Below are 15,758 nucleotides of genomic sequence, written 5' to 3'. Positions count from 1 at the left end.
ACATCAGTACCTGTGTTGATGCTTGGTGTCCCTGCCCAACATCCTTTGCACTGCTGCATCCTGTACTTCTTCCCATGTCTCTGCCACTGTCACTGCTACCTCTGTATGTCAGCTCCCTCTGCATCTGTGTTGTTGCTGGTCCTTTCTCCCAACACTACATCTGCACTGTAGTTCTCTCTCATCATGTTGCATTGTGCTACTTCTAACTGATACTGCACTGCAACTCAGTTATTGAGACGTAAGTAATTGATCCACCCAACCACTGACATCCCTGTCAGGCTAGAAACCCTCCCGATGTTGAGCTACCTTTGCTACCTCTGTGCTGCTGCAACAACTTTGTGCCTCTCGCACCATTGCAAACCTCTCTGTGCCATCCTCCACTGCTGCAACCTCCCTTGTGCCTCTCGCACTACTGCAAACCTCTCTGCGCTGTCTGGGACTACTGCACTACTAGCACTTTCTGCTGCTTCATCCGCGTCCATTTCTACCGACATCCGCCATCCTGCTACTCTCTCTTCGGGGCTCCCGTAGCCAGGTATGATCCAAGAGTTTGGGTACCTCAAGGATCCTGCTCTTCATCGCCTGTAGTCCTCTTGACAACAGCTCAATGTCTCCCCACCTCTTCTCTAGATGTACATGAGCACTCGTGGCACAATCGTCATCATCTTCTACCTCCTTTTCCGCCTTCAGTGGTGCTGCCTTGGAGTCAGACGCCTCTCCCTTATTCTTCTTCCTCGGACATTGGTTCACATAATGCCCCAGTTCCCCACAGTTGAAGCACTTTATCTTGGAGAGGTCCTTTTTCTTCCTCTTCCCATGCTCTCCCGCAGATGCCAGAGCTGCATCCTCTTCCTCCTCTTTCTTGTTGCTTCCCGTCTTGGTCAGCCATCTGATCTCTTCTTGGCGAAGTGCTGCCCACAATTCTTCCCATCCTGGAAGATTTGCTTTGCCCATAATGCTTTGGACGAACTTCTCCCACTCCTCGAAGACTGTGTTTAGGGCAGTCCTCACCATTAACTCCTGATCCGGCGTTGCCCCTATAGAAGTCAACTGGTCTTAGATCTCCTGCAACCTGCTAAGGAAGTGATCTATCTGCTCCCCCTTCTGCATCTAGTACGATCGCCACTAATTCTCCAATAGCATTTTCCTCTACACAGAAGTGCCTTGATACAATGTCTTCAAGGTATCCCACATTTCCTTTGCCGTCTCCTTCTCGGCAAAATGTTGGACCACATTATCCTTGACCCCAAGAAGGATTATGCATTTCACCTTGGCCATCGCATCCTCATACCTTTCATTGTCAGCTGGGTCAACTGGGATAGCCACGGTTCTCAAGGCGAAGGCCTTGATACGATGTCTATCTAGAACGGACAGGATCCTGGCCTTCCAGATGACAAAGTTGGACGCCCCGTCCAGCCTATCCTGATCCCTCAATCTGTTCATAGCCATCTCTCTGCTCTTCTTTTCGACTCTTCTAAGTCTCTACTTCCTGCTTGGAAGTTCTCTCTTCGACTCCCTCTGAGTGGCTACTTCCCTCCTAGAAGTTCTCTGCTAGACTCCCTCTGAGTCTCGATTTCCCTCCTGGATATTCGCCTGAACCGTCGAGTCGCACCTCTCTGATCTCCTATGCACCTGCAACACTGACCTGGATTTCTTGGTTGGAAATCCGCCTAGGTAGCAATTCCCTCTACCTTGGTTTTGCCTCGTTAGGAACTGTTCTATCTCGGCCACATTAGCACCCCACCAGCTTCACTCTCTCAGATCTATCCACAACCTCCTATACGCCGGCAGCTGAAGAACTGAGCCTCCAGGCTCTGCGCAATCCCGGCAAGGCTAATTTGATCTCTTGGCCAACTGTGTCAACCCTCCCGGTCTCTGCGTGGCTCTTCATGAGCCTCTTCTGTCTTCCTCAGCCTCTGCACTGGCCTCTCTCTGGCTTGAATTGATGACGCAAGCCCTCAGCGTCAACCCTTCTCAACTGCTCTCTGCCTAGGAACAACTTCTGTCACTCGAGACAGCTGTTTCTACTGCAAATTCTATGATTCAGTTGGCGCTTTCAGCTCTCCTGTGATCTGCAACCCTCTGAAGACTGATAGCATGTTGAAATTTTGTTGGGTTGTGTTATATTCTTTCCACGTAGTTAATAGGTGGTTTGAAGGGCACCTGTAACCCCACTTTATGGGGTCCGTGGCAACGCCCCAGAAAATTTTGGTTTTGGACCATATGTTAGGTTGGGCGAACTCACCTATGGTTTTGTGCATGATTTTCGCACATGTTTTTTGGACGCGATGGTTTTCGGTCCATGGTATTGGATGCTTCGGCATGTATAAATATGTATTGTAACATTGAAAGGAACATAATGAAAAATCAAGCTGGTAGTCCTGGTTTTGGGATCCAGGGAAAAATCTCTGTGCATATGTGTTTTATGGGTTATGCTCTCGCATTGTTTATTTTCTTTGTTTAAGAATTCGTATGCAGGTAATTTCTGTACAGGGTTAAAACCTACATTTGGTATCAGAGCTGTTTTGGCTTCAAGGGGACGCCTTTGTTGCTGAGGGGTTTCGCTCGGGCCTGTGGTAGACCCTGTTCAGTGGGAGATCTGCGAGATCGATTCTGGTGGTGAAAGAAGATGCCGAGCAGTGGAAAGATAGAGATTGAGAAGTTCAATGGTCAGAATTTTGAGTTGTGGAAACTCAAGATGGAGGATCTGTTGGTGGATAAAGATCAGTGGATCGCGATAGATCCGGGTAATAAACCATCGGGAGTGACCGATGAAGAATGGAAGAAGTTGGATCGGAAGGCAAAGAGCACAATACGATTATGTGTCTTGGATTCAGTATTGCTGAATGTATCAAGGGAAGCTACGGCAAAGGCTTTGTGGGTCAAGTTAGGGACTTTGTACCAATCTAAGTCTCTGGTGAATAAACTGTTCCTGCGGAAAAAGCTGTATAACCTGAGGATGAAAGATGGAGACTCGGTGACAGAGCATCTGAATGCGTTTAATACTGTGGTAAGTCAGTTATTATCTGTTGATATTAAAATTTCAGATGAAGATAAGTGCATCAGTCTGTTGTGTTCTCTACCAGATTCGTGGGATAGTCTGGTTATTGCAATAGGTAGCAATGCAACTGCTTTGCAGTTTGATGAAATAGTCTCAGCCTTGCTGACGGAGGAGATGAGACGGAAAAATATGGACAACCAGAATGGTGATGCCTTGTTTGTACGAGGACGGTCCCAGAACAGAAACAAAAATAAGTCATCGAGTGGGAGATCTAAATCTAGAGGGAGATCTAAATCTCCAGGAAAACCTACAAAGGTGGTGTGCTGGAAATGCGGAAAGGAAGGGTACTTCAGAAGGGATTGTAAATCTAAAGCTCCTGATAAAAGAAAGGGATCTGATGATGCTCCTTCTGTAGAGGCGAAAACCACCTCAGATGAAGGTGGGGATGTGTACTTGGCTTCTTCAAATACACATGTAGATCATGAGGCATGGTTGATTGACTCAGGTGCATCCTTTCACTTCACTCCCCATAGAGAGTGGTTCTGTGAGTATGAGAAATACGATGGTGGTGATGTCTTCTTAGGAGATGATAGGAAGGCTAGAATCATTGGTCGGGGAAAAGTAAAGTTGAAGTTGCAAGGTGGAAGGGTTAGAACACTTCCGGGTGTTCTACATATTCTTGCATTGGCCAGAAATCTGATTTCTGTAAGCAAGTTGGATGATGCAGGTGTAAAGACTGTGTTCGAGAAAGATACCTGCAAGATGGTTCGAGGAGCACTGATATTAATGCGGGGAGTTCGGATTGGAACTTTGTACAAGCTGCAAGGTAGCACTGTTGTTGATGGGTGCAATAGTTCTATGGTTCCTGAAAATGGAGTAGAGAATCTAGTGGTCTCTGGAGAGAAGACCATGTTGTGGCATCAAAGGCTTGGACATATTGGAGAGAAGGGTCTTTGAATACTTCATGGTAAAGGTATGGTAGAAGGTATGAATAATAGCTCTCTGGATTTTGATTTCTGTGAAAATTGTGTATATGGGAAGCAGAATCGGGTGAGTTTCCCCTCTGGTGGTAAGAGGACGAAACAGATATTAGAGCTTGTGCACAGTGATGTGTTTGGACCTGTGAAGGTTCCATCACTGGGTAAGTCTGTGTACTATGTATCATTCATAGATGACTTCTCAAGGAATACATGGATATATTTTCTTAAGAAGAAATCTGAAGTCTTTGACAGGTTTAAAGAATTTAAGGCTCTGGTGGAAAATCAGACAGAGAAGAAGATAAAGGTGCTGAGGACAGATAATGGTGGAGAATTTTGCAGCAAGGAATTTGAAGAATTTTGTAAGAAGTGTGGTATAGCACGGCAGAAGACTACTCCATATACACCTCAGCAAAATGGAGTCGCAGAAAGAATGAACAAGACGTTGATGGAAAGGGCAAGAAGCATGCTTAGTGGTGCCGGGTTAGGACAAGAATTCTGGGCAAAGGCGGTGGATACTGCATGTTACCTGATCAACATATCACCTTCATCAGCGTTGGAGGATAAGACTCCACAAGAAGTATGGACTGGTAAGAAACCCTCTCTTTCACATCTAAGGGTATTTGGATGTGATGCATATGTACATGTTCCAAAGGAGAAACGAATCAAGTTGGATAGTAAATCTGAAAAGTGCATCTTTATTGGGTATAAGGATGGTTTAAAGGGTTATAAGCTTTGGAACCCAGTCACACAGAAGGTTGTGTACAGCCGAGATGTGTTGTTCAGAGAGGTAAAAGATGTTATTCAACATGAAGTCCAACCAAAGGAACTTGAGAAGATAGAGTTTGAGCCAAAGGAGGAAGAATCAGACTCAGCAGCAGAGGAGGAATCAGAAGATGAAGAGCCACAAACTCCGGCTGTGAGAAGATCAGTTCGAGAAAGAAGGCAGCCAGAAAGGTATAGTCCATCTGCTTTCAGTTCAAATTTTGCTTTGTCTGTTACTGATAATGATCCCAGAACTGTGAAGGAAGCAGTGGATTCAGAGGATGGAAAACTCTGGAAAGAGGCCATGGTCGATGAAATGGCATCTTTGCACAAAAATGAGGCTTGGGATCTGGTGGAGTTGCCGGTTGGAAGGAAACCCATTGGCAGCAAATGGGTGTTCAAGAAGAAGACAAATGCAGAAGGAAAGGTGGAGAAATACAAAGCTCGGTTGGTAGCAAAAGGTTATTCCCAGGTGCCGGGAATTGATTTTGGTGATATTTTTTCTCCTGTTGCCAAGGTAACTTCTATTAGATTACTTTTATCTGTTGCTGTTGCTTTTGATTTTGAGGTAAAACAGATGGATGTGAAGACAACATTTCTTCACGGGGATTTGGAAGAGGAAATCTACATGAAGCAACCTGAAGGCTTTGCGGTGAAGGGTAAGAAAGAACTGGTATGCAAGTTAAAGAAGTCTCTGTATGGGTTAAAACAATCACCAAGGATGTGGTATCAGAAATTTGATACATTTACACGGGGACTTGGCTTCACCAGAAGCAAAGCAGATCATTGTGTGTATTTTAAATTAATTGGTGACCGTATTATTTATCTGGTCTTGTATGTGGATGATATGTTGCTGGTTGGAAATGACAAAGAAATTATCCAGGATTTGAAGACCCAATTGTCCTCCAAATTCGACATGAAAGATCTTGGTGCTGCAAACTATATTTTGGGCATGGAAATTAAAAGAGACCAGTCAAAGAGGAAGCTCTGGTTAAACCAGAGGAAGTATGTCGAGACAATACTCCAGAGGTTTAATATGCAAGATAGTAAACCGGTGAAGGTTCCTATTCCTGTAGGTGTGAGGTTATCTGCTGAACAGTGTCCCAAGACACAAGAAGAGGAAGAGGACATGTCCCGTGTTCCATATGCAAGTGCAGTGGGTAGCCTGATGTATGCAATGCTCTGTACTAGACCAGACATTGCACATGTAGTGGGAGTATTGAGCAGGTTTATGTCAAAACCTGGGAAGGAGCACTGGACAGCAGTGAAGCGGGTTTTTAGGTATTTGCGTGGCACTAGTGATTATGGTTTGTGCTACCAAGGAAGACCAGGATTGGACAGAGTGTTGGATATTCATGGCTTTGTTGATGCAGACTGAGCTGGAGATCTGGATCAGAGAAGATCTACAAGTGGGTATGTGTTTAACCTATTTGGAGGTGCAGTCAGTTGGATGAGTAAGAAACAATCTGTAGTGGCACTATCAACTACAGAGGCAGAATACATGGCAGCCACTCATGCAAGCAAGGAAGCGGTTTGGTTGCAGAGATTGTGTTCAAGTATGGGGTTAGTACAGAGAGCTATAAGAATAGACTGTGACAGCCAAAGTGCAATTTTCTTGGCAAAGAACCCTGCTTATCATTCAAAGACAAAGCACATTGATGTTCAATATCACTTTGTGAGGGATATGATAGAAGACAGAAAGGTGTTGCTGGTAAAGGTGGACACTTTGAAGAATACTGCAGATGCATTGACAAAATCTGTGAGCTTTGAGAAGTTCTCTTGGTGTAGAGAAGCAATGGGAATCTTAGGGATGAAAAATGACTAAGCTCTCCTGTGGCCCCCTGTGGAAAGAAAACAACAAGTGGGAGATTGTTGGGTTGTGTTATATTCTTTCCACGTAGTTAATAGGTGGTTTGAAGGGCACCTATGGTTTTGTGCATGATTTTCGCACATGTTTTTTGGACGCGATGGTTTTCGGTCCATGGTATTGGACGCGATGGTTTTCGGTCCATGATATTGGATGCTTCAACATGTATAAATATGTATTGTAACATTGAAAAGAACATAATGAAAAATCAAGCTGGTAGTCCCGGTTTTGGGATCCAGGGAAAAATCTCTGTGTATATGTGTTTTATGGGTTATGCTCTCGCCTTGTTTATTTTCTTTGTTTAAGAATTCGTATGCAGGTAATTTCTGTACAGGGTTAAAACCTACAAATTTCTAAGTATTACCCATTAGAAATTTTCTTTGTATTCTCTGGTTTATTTCGCCTACTTGTTTAATTACTAACAAGTTATTTAACCATATAAACATTGAAATAAACATAATACAGTCCCAACTATCTACAGATCAACAACTAAAAGAAATAGACAAACACAAAAGTGACACCGTTATTTTTGGACAATCTTCCCTAGAAAAACCCAATGCGGGAAAACCGGTGTAGCAGTTCTAATGGTTTTTATTATTAAGCATCTTTTCTAAGTACACTGGGTGCCAAACTGGCTCACCCAGCAGAGATAAAATATCTGGCAATAATACCTCTCTTCGGAAGCAGATATTCGGAAACTATGCCCCATGAAACCCTCTACAACACAATCTAAAGCACTACGTCAGCCCTCCTGGCCTCTACATCAACCTAAAACCCTTTGCAACAGCCTTCTGAGGCTTTGCGCAATCTCTCTGGCTCTCTGCGTCACTCCTACAGCCTCTACGTGGATGATGCAGGCCCTTCTGGCCTCTGCATGGCTCCCTCTGGATCTGCGTCTGCCTCTCTGCTTCTGCGCTGGTCTTCCGACACTATCTCTGCCTCTCTGTCTTGTACTCACTGTCCCTCGCTGCAACTTTGATCACTCTAGTGTATTTCCAACTGACCCTCAAGCTTCCTCTTATACTTTTTTTGTTGGTCCTTCAACGGTCGAGATTACATCTCTAGTCAATGGCTAAGATTAGATTTGGCTTGATCCATGTCATTTAGAACCTTCTAACCCAATTTTATATTAATACCCATTAATATTTTATTTTTCCTAAATTTAGACTTAGGAACTCCATTAAAAATATTAATTATTGTTGGACACCTAATCCTAAAGGGTTAGTGTGGAAGCCGAAAAGACTAAGCAGTCCAAGAGACCTTGGGATCTGAATCCCAAGAGTCACAACATTGTATTATAAATGTACATCTCCTGTTAATAAAAAATGTACTCAATGATTTATCTTTCCTATTGTCTTGTTATCCATGTGTGTCTAACATGGTATCAGAGCCATGATGTGTGGCCTGTGTAGTTTTGTGCAACTGGTCTGAGCACTGGCCTTTGTCATTTTGACTTGAGCACAGGTCCGAGTCCTCAGAATAGTCGTAACTCCTTTTCTCTGGCGCACCAGCGCTGCCTTTGTAATGCCAGTCTGTCCATGATGTTCTCTGGCGCACCAGCGCTGCCTTTGTAACGCCTGTCTGTCCATAAATGTTGGTCTGACACCTGAGAAAGCTTCCTCCAGCTTAGGGATCTCCACCCTCGCTCCTGCCACCGACGTTCTTTTTTCTACGCTCGCTTCCGTTTCCCTCGCTGGAGACAAAGATATTTCCCGCATACACAATCCAGTTGTGTTCCAACGCCTCTCGCTGCTGCTGCTGCACAACCCATAAGCGGATTTTGATCTCTTTGCCGCCTGAAATGCGAGCGTTCCAATTCCCATTTTGGCCGTCTCTTCCTGCCCTTTGCAGTGTAGCCCAGTGACCTGAGATATGCTGAGTTACAACTCGCCACTTGATTATCCTCGATAGAAGACGCTACCAATGGTCATTGCAAATGGCCATCAACGCCCCTCCGAGCATTTCAACATCTAATGTGTGGCTCTGTTGAGCTTTGAGCTCTCAATGTTGTGCGGGAGATCCGTCAGAAAACCTGCTATAATAAAGCCTGCCACGAAAGAACTGGGCGCCGGGCGGTTTCTAAGCCACTGTCCCTCAGACGAACGCAGAAGCAAGACCTTGAAGGCCATGACCTGCGTCGAGCATTTGATGTGAAAGCTCTTTTAGGGAGGGCGCTATTTTGGATCTGAGACAACGAGGAGGTATTGGACAGCGAGGAGGTATTGAATTTATTATTTTGAGTTGCAGTCTTTCTCATAATTGTTTTGACTTCAAACATGTCGTGGAGTGCGGTGTGAGGGCTCAGTCCAAATTCCTATTTCAAAGAGATGAATTTGAGATTTGATCGTTGGACGTTGCTCATACGTTCGTTCGAAGCCGAGCTCTTGCAATCGTTAATTATCTGCTTTGAAGACCTCGTTCCTCTGCTTTAATGACCATTGATCGGAGTTTAAATGTGCCTTGGCTGTTTACTACATCAATTATAATGTGCGATACCTTGTGTGGTGTCAAAATTCAAGGTTTATATGTGTTCGTTTGGCATTAATTCTTTGTATGTTGGAGCTAAGTGTTTTGAACGTTGAAATTAAAACAAGTCATCGTTGCTGTATTGGGTTGCATAGCCATTACCAACAATAGGATATTTCCCCGCTGCAGCAGAAGCAGTAGCACCTAAAGTTGTTCAACTACCAGATCGCAGGCGTCCTTCTGTTGAGCTACCAAACGAAATTGAATCACATACTTCATTTTATTGAAACTGAATTGATGAACAGATAAATTTGCTGTTGCAGTGGCATGTGTATTGTGTAGCATGCGCTTAAGAAACGTCAACAATCTCTGCTTAAATTTATGCAGGTCCGTGGAAGCGCAAAACAAAGAAGTAAGAAACGCGTACATTAAATTTCACTATTCTCATCGAATTCAGCTGTTCTGAATCGATTCTGTTCATATTACTTCCCAGTCTCTGTTATTATTGCCTGGACTATTTTTGGTACTGAATTTAGGGCCATTTAAGCCATTCAAATTCCATTGCCAGACCATTTTGGCCTGTGAATGCTATAATTCGGCAATCGAATTACACCCTTTTTTCTAAAAGAAGAATAAGCGCTTTAATGTACTGGCTTTTCCATACCATTGGACGAAGGATAGCTGCCCTAGGAACTAAAGAATATGTGCGCATTTTGTGGTATTCATTTATGACTTTAGAATATAACGCGTTAACTTCATCGCATCTTTCAGTAATATTCTTCATTGTAAGCACCTTTTATTTCATAAAGACAGCTCAAAGTAGCAGGTAGTGGCAGCATCGAATATCGAGATTGTATCGCCCCTTCAGAAAGGAGTACGATCTATTAGGGTTTCTAACAAGTTGGAAGCCGAAGGGTTTTCTGGTGAGCACGAACATGAAATGATGATGTCTCTCTAAAGAGGACCAGAGCAGGTTATCAGTAGCAAGGGGGATCTGTTCTTGGAAGAAAGACCATATTGAAGAGTGATCATTTCCCAGGCAGCCAAAATAAAAATGCAGTAAGGTCCATCATCAACATTGTCAAGCAACACTTGTCCTTCTTTCTTTGCAAGATCATTCCAGAGACCCACTACCACTGTCTTCTTGCTTTCATCTGCAATTGTAATATCACGCTTGGAGATTTCTTCATTGTTGCTTAGAACTAGTGATACACTCCCAAAGTTGTGCTTATATTATGGAATATGGGTTCCTTCCTCAACTGCTTCTTCAACTTCTGAATTTGCATGCAAAGTCATCTCATAATCATTTGCTACTGTCTTGAATTGATTGTAGAAACTTGAAATATATGTTATAGATTGAAGGTGTAATATCAAGTCTATGGTGACTGAAATGGAATGAAATTCTTTATGTTCTTGACTTCAAGCTTTGAGCAGACCCAAAGCAATTCACACTGGTCTTCCTATTTGAAGGGGTTTTGAAATTCAAGTTTGGCGGCTGAAATACATAGATATTCAAGTTACAAGACAAGTGTTATGACTTCTGCAAATGTTTGGGTTGTTGTATGTTGATCTAGATTTTTGAAGAACCAGGTTCTCTACTTCCCAGCTACTTCTTTATTACAATTGTTGGCTAAGATGTTTTCTTCTGTGTAATTTTGCACATAATTTGTTCATGGTATGAAATTGCATTGTATATGGAAGTATATTGAGAAGCTACATACTTGAAGATTTTTGAAGACAAAGTGGTACACCAATCAATTTTTTGCAGTAATATTATTGTGAAATGGATAGAATGGGTGTTGTATTAGAATTGCTGAACACTCTAATACATTCTACAACGGACAATACAATTATGATTGATAAAGCCATTGTCGCAAACATTCAAATCTGTTTGAAAAATGTACAAGAAAATATTGAGTTTTTGCAGCTGGAAACAAAGCTACAGCAGGAAGAATTACAGCAGTGGAGTCATCATTCTGAAATTGTTTCTGTTCAGAACAGTGAAGCAGACTCCCATAAACAGCAAGTCAATATTGTTCAAGTTCATTCAGATCCAGAATCCTATAAAGCAGCAGTTGTACATGCAGATGCAGAAACTCAGTCTGCATTTCCCAAGCCCATCATCAGACCTTGGGAACAGCTTGTCCACAACAAGCACAGAACTGGTCTTGGATATGACAAGGACTTGTCCTTTCATATTCCAGACTATGCCAAGCCCATTCAGTTTCAGAGTGCCGGATTCATTCATGACAGTTCACCTGCTCCTCATGACAGTTCAGCTTCAGCTGTTCCAGATTCTGCCCCTCTTCCACAGCAACAACAACAACAAAAACAACAGATCGTGAAATGCCAACACTGTGACCGAGTTGGCCATCTGAAATATCACTGTTTTGATCTTCATCCATGTGAGCACTGTCATAAAACCAACCATTCTTCACACAGGTGCTTCAAAAACAAACGTCCTGCAAGATTCAAGAACAAAGATTCATCTTGGATGGATCGCTTCTTGGCAATGGGCATCAACATCCAAGAAGATATTCCAAACACATGTCAGAACTTGTTCCAGAATATTGAACAGTCTTGCAGTCGAGTTTTCTCCATCTTCTCACCTTGTATCTGACAGGGGGGAAAATGATGGTCATCTACAAGCTTCAAAGCCACATCAAGCGAGCCTGAGCCACAACCTGCCACACCAGTTTCAGAGTTGTAGCCAGAGAAAAGATGCCTGAACATGCCTTCAGTTGGCAATCTGGGACTTCCTCTAGCAGAAGACTTCAGCTTCTTGCCAGTTTCGGAAGCATTCCAGGAACAGATTGAGAACACTTCCTCTAGCAGAAGACACCAGCTTCTTGCCAGTTTTGGAAGAGTTCAAGGAATTGCATTAAGCATTCCAGAGTTGTTGGTCATCCTTAAACCATCACAGATTGAGAACACTTCCTCTAGCAGAAAACTTTAGTTTCTTGCCAGTTTTGGAAGAGTTCCGGGAACTGCACTAAGCGTTCCAGTGTTGGTGGTCATCCTTAAACCACCGCCCTTTTTTACCAACATTTCATAGAGCACATTCAGCCTAGTGCTGCCATGCATTTTTGCACATTTTGTATTACAGCTCTCTTCTTGGACTCATACATAACCCTTCGGATTAAGGGGGGGAATGTTGGACACCTAATCCTAAAGGGTTAGTGTGGAAGCCGAAAAGACTAAGCAGTCCAAGAGACCTTGGGATCTGAATCCCAAGAGTCACAACATTGTATTATAAATGTACATCTCCTGTTAATAAAAAATGTACTCGATGATTTATCTTTCCTATTGTCTTGTTATCCATGTGTGTCTAACAATTATTTTAATATCTCCTTAACCAGGTAGAATCTGCCCAAACCATTTCCGGGTCTTGGAAATCTCATGTGCTTTAGCCTCTCCACCAATTTTCATGGCTAGATCACATCCGATGCTACCCCAAATCAACACTGTGCAAGATAATGAACTCCTGGGCTTATCATCCAATCCTAGTTTGGGTCTGGATTTCTTTGTATTTTGAGCTCCTGTAGTTTCTCCTGGAATGGGGAACTTGAGGCACTTATTAGAAATATGGATTTATCTATTGCTAGGGAAAGCTGCCATTCCTCAAGGGTTTATGTAAAATGTGCTAAAGCTAGATGCTGTTTTGCATGTCTATTGTGTTATGGTCTGGTGAAAAGTTGGAGCACTTCCCATGAGGATTACACACGTGCAAACCTGGTGGGCATGTTTTCCATGGTAATGTTGTTGATCAAGTTTCCCTGAGTTCTGATGTCATGTTAGTTCGACTGAATAGATACAACTCTGTCATGCTATCCATAAGATGAATGTAAGCCCACTTCCTTAACACAGGGTGATCTACCAACCAAAAAGAAAAAAAGGGGCTGCTTTATATGATTGCAAAATTTTTTAGTTGCAAAATCTTTGATTTTTCGCCTTCACTGGTCTAACCATTGATTTCAGAGTGACATATGTTTGTACAATTCATAGGTCAAAGCTGTGGAGTTGGCATATTGCAATTGGGTTCATGTTGATATCCTAGATGGGCATTTTGTGCCAAATATCACCATCGGACCTCGGGTGATTGCTGCATTATGACCCATGACTGATTTGTCACTGGATGTACATTTGTCTAATTGACACTCTTTCTCATATGACTCTTTCTGTTTGAGTGTCTATTGTTCAGAGTGAACATCTAGATGTGATCTTTAGATATTTTAGATTTTGTGTATTAGTTGTGAGATAAAAGATGGGTTGATTTGATAGTAAAATGTGATTACTGTTTTTGATGTTGATGGATTATGAGTTTATGGTCTTGCACTTAAATGTGTTAATTGATTTAGTAATGCTTCAACTCATTCAATATAGATGATTGTTGAACCGGAACAACATGTACTAGATTTTATCAAGGCTGGGGCAGACATTGTTAGTGTCCACTATGAGCAATCTTCCACTATCCATTTGTACCGAACAGTAAATCAGGTGGGATTATTATCTAATATCTCTATTTGAGAGACAGTTTGGTGGAAGTTAATAGCTCAAGTTTTATGATGTACTGGTAACAGAATACATTACTAGATACTAACTAGAACAGCTACAGTAAAAGATATTGAGATCTACCAAACTGACTTTTGCAGTCTGTTTATAGTTCAGTTATGATGCATTGGCCCTTCCCTTTCAAAACCTGGCATGTTCATATCATTACTCAAGAACAAAACTGCGATTAAATTAATATTGCTTAGTTCACAGGCATGTGTATATGGCACAGAGAATCACATAGATTAAGCCCTTTAATGGTTATTAGTAGTTATGTAAGTCTATGCAGCCCACTCAGACTTCATGAGGATAAATTTGTGAAGAACAATCCTGATTACCAACATTTTTATCTTGCTATAAAGATTTTTGGATAAAACCATGTAGATTTGAAATTTAGACATTTCTGGTGAATGCATCACCCATCATCGGGAATAAATGTTGAAAAATGTAACTACGTTCGATCTTCATAATTATCATTGTACTTGTATCAATATGTATTTCATGTAAAAACAAAAAGAAGAAAAATAAATTTATTATAATTATTATTATTTTCTAAGTCAAAGCATGTTCTTCATGCTTCTCGGGTTTATTGAGTCAATAAGAAAATTTGTCATGAGTCAAAGTTCCATTTGGACTATTTGTAAGAAAAGAAAATTTTTATTTTAGTCAATTTTGTCACCACAAGACCAAGTCGGCCCTCAAGATGGAAAAGTCAGCCAGCCCATAAGTTGTGCCTCTTCATATGCTCGAACAACTATATATTGGCAACTGTGCTTCACATTACCAATTCGATTTCTGTGAAAGGAAGAAGAAGAAAATCAGCGAAGTAAAAGGAGGAGAGAAAAGTCTAAGGAGAAAGAGAGTCTTGTTTTCTGCCCTAATCTGTCCACATGCGCGAGTATTCTCTATGGTTTTTGAGAGCTGATACATGGCCCGAGATTTCACAGGCCAAGTTTTTAGGGGATGACTAAAATTCAGAGATTTGACCAACATTGACTTTGATGACTTTGATTTGGTGGAAGAGACTTGGAAGAGGGCTGACTTGGGTTCTTTGTGACTGTTTGGTCTTGGGTATTGGATATCTCACTTTGATATGATTCTATAAGAAGATAATTTTCTTGGGTTTTACCCTTTGTGGAGTTTTTCCCTGACTTGGAGCCTAAGTTCCCATGTTTTTTGACTCTTATGGACTTCATATTTTGTATTTTGGTAATTGCTTGATGAAGAAAAACATAATAAATTAAATAAAAAGTCAACAACCATTCACAAGTAATTATCAAGTAAGAGAAATCACCCTAATCTACAAGCATATTGATTTCTCAACGATAAAGACCAAGAGTAACATTTTAGTTACTTTTAAGCAATTTAAAAATAATCTTTTTGAAGTATTTCTCAAGCTTAAAGAACTGTTGAGGTATTTTGGATTCATTTGTTAGATTGTTGGTCACTCTTTTCTGAGATATTAGCATGGCCATACTTATATTGCTCAGAGCCATTCAGATTGCTCTTCTGGATCCTATTCCTCACAAATCCCAAGCTTTTTGGGCCTGTTTCATTTAATATGCTTTTTTGTTCATATTATAAATTATAATTGTAACTTTGTAGATGTGATGTCATTTGGGTATCTACACAGTTCCCTATCACAATTTGCTTTCCTGCCTTGTAATTTTCTATTTTTTGTTATTATAATCAATAAAATTACTTGTCTGACTTTAATTGACATTAATGGGTAGTGATGCTAAATTGACCCTGATATGTGTGCTTCAACCACGTTTTTTCAGTTTTCATGTAAATCTAATTTATTGATTTGTGATGTGTTGGTTTAAAGTTCCCTATGATCGTAAGGAAACTGCAGACCAGAGGACAATAAAATTGTTATGCAAAACCTCTTACTGGGAGAAATTCTTGTGGCTTTGGTATTCTTTGGGAAATCTCCATTTTCATTAGCAAGTTTTCCATCCAAGCTCTGGTGTCTGGAGTCCAACCTTTTTCCAATGTTTGTGGTTGTTTGCTCGGGCATATTCCTAAATGGAAAATTGTTCTCTTTGTTGTAAATTTTAATTTATAGCATGCAAAACGGTACATATATTCTGCTTTCGACATGGCCTTAGAGCAATTTTCCTCATATAAA

At 41.5% G+C, this 15,758-nt stretch overlaps 1 protein-coding gene across 6 annotated transcripts in view; it reads left to right on the top strand.

Moving 5' to 3' along the window:
- Positions 1–15,758, top strand: part of LOC149165227 (protein WVD2-like 4) — a 64,858-nt gene that overhangs the window by 7,081 nt on the left and 42,019 nt on the right. The window lies entirely within an intron of this gene.

Source organism: Pinus tabuliformis, chromosome 5_1 (assembly GCF_031772625.1).
Source record: "Pinus tabuliformis cultivar Carrire ecotype Pingquan chromosome 5_1, CPIR1, whole genome shotgun sequence".
NCBI lineage: Eukaryota > Viridiplantae > Streptophyta > Pinopsida > Pinales > Pinaceae > Pinus > Pinus tabuliformis.
This window is presented reverse-complemented; position numbering and strand designations above follow the sequence as displayed.